This window comes from Zingiber officinale, chromosome 3A, assembly GCF_018446385.1.
Source record: "Zingiber officinale cultivar Zhangliang chromosome 3A, Zo_v1.1, whole genome shotgun sequence".
Taxonomy (NCBI): domain Eukaryota; kingdom Viridiplantae; phylum Streptophyta; class Magnoliopsida; order Zingiberales; family Zingiberaceae; genus Zingiber; species Zingiber officinale.
In genome coordinates this window covers 59,492,918-59,495,711 of record NC_055990.1, presented here as the reverse complement: position 1 = coordinate 59,495,711, position 2,794 = coordinate 59,492,918, and the positions used below count along the sequence as shown (strand labels likewise).

The 2,794-nt window shown below is 35.4% G+C and overlaps 1 non-coding gene across 1 annotated transcript; it reads right to left on the bottom strand.

Annotated features, from left to right (window-relative positions):
* Window positions 1–2,461: 2,461 nt before the first annotated feature.
* LOC122054347 lies at window positions 2,462–2,567 on the bottom strand. The gene has a single exon (XR_006132672.1). It is a non-coding gene; the product is annotated as a small nucleolar RNA R71 (small nucleolar RNA).
* Window positions 2,568–2,794: the final 227 nt, after the last annotated feature.

Below are 2,794 nucleotides of genomic sequence, written 5' to 3'. Positions count from 1 at the left end.
TTTGATGAAGTGATCTAGTCTCATGGATTCATTCAGTGGTTGGATGAGTCTTGTGTATATAAGAAAAGTGACGGAAACGTGGTGATATTTCTTGTATTATATGTAGATGACATTTTGCTCATTGACAATAATGCCAAAGTGTTGTCAGACGTAAGGGTATAGATTTCCAAGCAGTTTGATATGAAGGACTTGAGAGAATGTGGACATATTCTTGGGATTAAAGTAATAAGGAATCACAAGAAAATGATGTTGTGCTTATCTCAAGCTTCATACATCGATATTATCCTAGCTCATTTTAGTATGCAAAACTCCAAGAAATGTTTTCTACCTTTTAGGCATGGAGTACTTTTATCTAAAAAGATGTGTCCTAAGACACCAAAGGAGATAGAGGAGATGAAGGCAGTTCCTTATGCTTCGGCTGTAGGAAGCCTAATGTATACGATGCTATGTACGAGACCAGATATCTGTTTCACCGTGGGCATGGTTATAAGATATCAAAGTAACCCAGGATTGGGACATTGGACTGCCGTAAAGCATATATTAAAGTACCTGAAAAGGACTAGAGATTATATGCTGGTTTACTAGGTAGATGATTTGCTCCCTATGGGTTACATGGATTCGGACTTCCAATCAGATAGGGACAGTAGTAAATCAACCTCGGGGTATATGTTTACTTTGGGAGGTGGAGCCATAGCATGGAGGAGTGTTAAGCAGAAATGTGTTTCAGACTCCACCATGGAAGTTGAGTATGTGGCAGCCTCTGAGGCAGCTAAAGAAGCTATATGGCTCAGAAACTTCTTGATGGACTTAGATGTGATTCTTGGTTTGCCTAAACTTATCACAATTTATTGTGACAACAGTGGTGCAGTAGAAAACTAGAAGGAACCACGAGCCCATAAGGCAAGTAAACACATTGAGCACAAGTACCACCTAATATGAGACGTCATAAAATGAAGAGAGGTTGTTGTCGCCAAGATTACATCAGTAGATAACCTGGCAGATCCTTTCACTAAGGCCCTTCCCGCCGAGATCTTTTGATAGACATGTTCAGGGAATGAGAATCAGATGTATGACAGCATTTATGGCAGCATAGTCTTTTAGTATAAGTGGGAGATTGTTGGGATGTATACTATAAGTCTAGCTTTTGTATGCACATCTGTTTTTGAAATATTTTGAAATGAGAATCACTTTGGTCAAATGTTTGTATTTTATATTTATATATATGTTAATGCAGTTGTCCATTTAATTTATATTGTAGATAACATGGTATGTGATGTCAGACAGAAGATTATGTTATCGGTTCCTTATAAGAAGAACATGGTATGTAATTTGTGGATACTGACTTGATGTGCACAATATCTATTATCTTTTTATGTTGTATGAAGAATATTTATGTGTTGGTTATATGGATATTGACTTGGTGTGTTTAAATACATCGGTGCATTTTTATTTGTGATTTTCTTAGTGAATTAATAATATTAACTTAATTTTATGATTTGCTTGGAGATAATATTGGTGTTTCACTATTTTAGAAATTGAATTTGTGTCGTTAAACAATACTGATATTACATCTGTTTTCCACCGCTGCAAAATCGGTGTCCTTAACTAATATTACATCGGTCGTATACCGCAGTCAAAACTGGTGTTATTAACATATAATATTACATCGGTTTTACACCTGATGTCATTAAGTGATACTACATCGGTTTTAAACCGATGTCTAAAATGGCAGACCTTTTACATCGCCTTTATAGACATCGGTCGAAAATGTAATAGACATCGGTGGAAAACCGATGTCTATGAGGGTTTTTGTTGTAGTGAGTTTTTGGCGCCATTACCGAGGACTGTTCGCATTAACATTAGTAGATTAGCAATTTAGTTAACCTAGACTTGTGAATAGTTTTTGTTTTTCCATTTTAAATTGTAATTTATTTTCCATATACATAATCAAAAAAAAAATATCTGCATTTTCTTTCTTCTCTTCAAATTCTACATTTTGTTTCTTATTTTTCATATAGCATTTTATTTCTTATCTTTAGTTCTTCATCTTTGTTTATACTCAAAAAATTTTCTTGGATACCTTGAGCAATGTCAAGCAGGGCCTTAAGAGATTTTTCTGCACCTATTTCTGCAAGATTTATGCCTCCAATTGTGTAGTCTCATAATGAAGCAGAAAGTTTCCAGCTAGACCCAGAGTTAATTTTCATAATACAAGGTCGCAAATTTGGAGGTGAAGTATCGGAAAGTCCTTATCTGCACCTTGAGGCATTTCTAGAGCTATGCGATATGGTGAACTGTGAAGGAATGTCAGTAGATGCAGTTCGACAGATAGTATTTCCTTTTAGTATCAAGGATAAAGCAAGGACTTGGTTGTATTCTCTTCGTCCTCAAAGCATCACAAGTTGGGAACAGTTGGAGAAGCAATTTCTGAACCATTTCTTTCCTCCGAGCAGAACATTGTATATGAGGAATTGCATCACCAATTTTGCTTAGGCATATGGAGAATCATTATTTGAAGCATGGGATAGATTCAAGTGTCTTCAAAGACAGTGTCCTCATCATGGTTTGGAGAAATGGATGATTTTACACATATTCTATAGGGGAATTTCCTTTTCGAATAAGTGATTGTTAGACTCATCAACTGGTGGTTCTTTTATGGAAAAGAGTATAGAAAAAGCATATACATTGAATGATCGAGTAGCATTGAACCTCTATGAATTGTAACACCCAAAAAATTATAAAGATAAGATATGGGTGTTAGTTGCTTTAGAGCATAAAAGTAAGAAGAATCAAA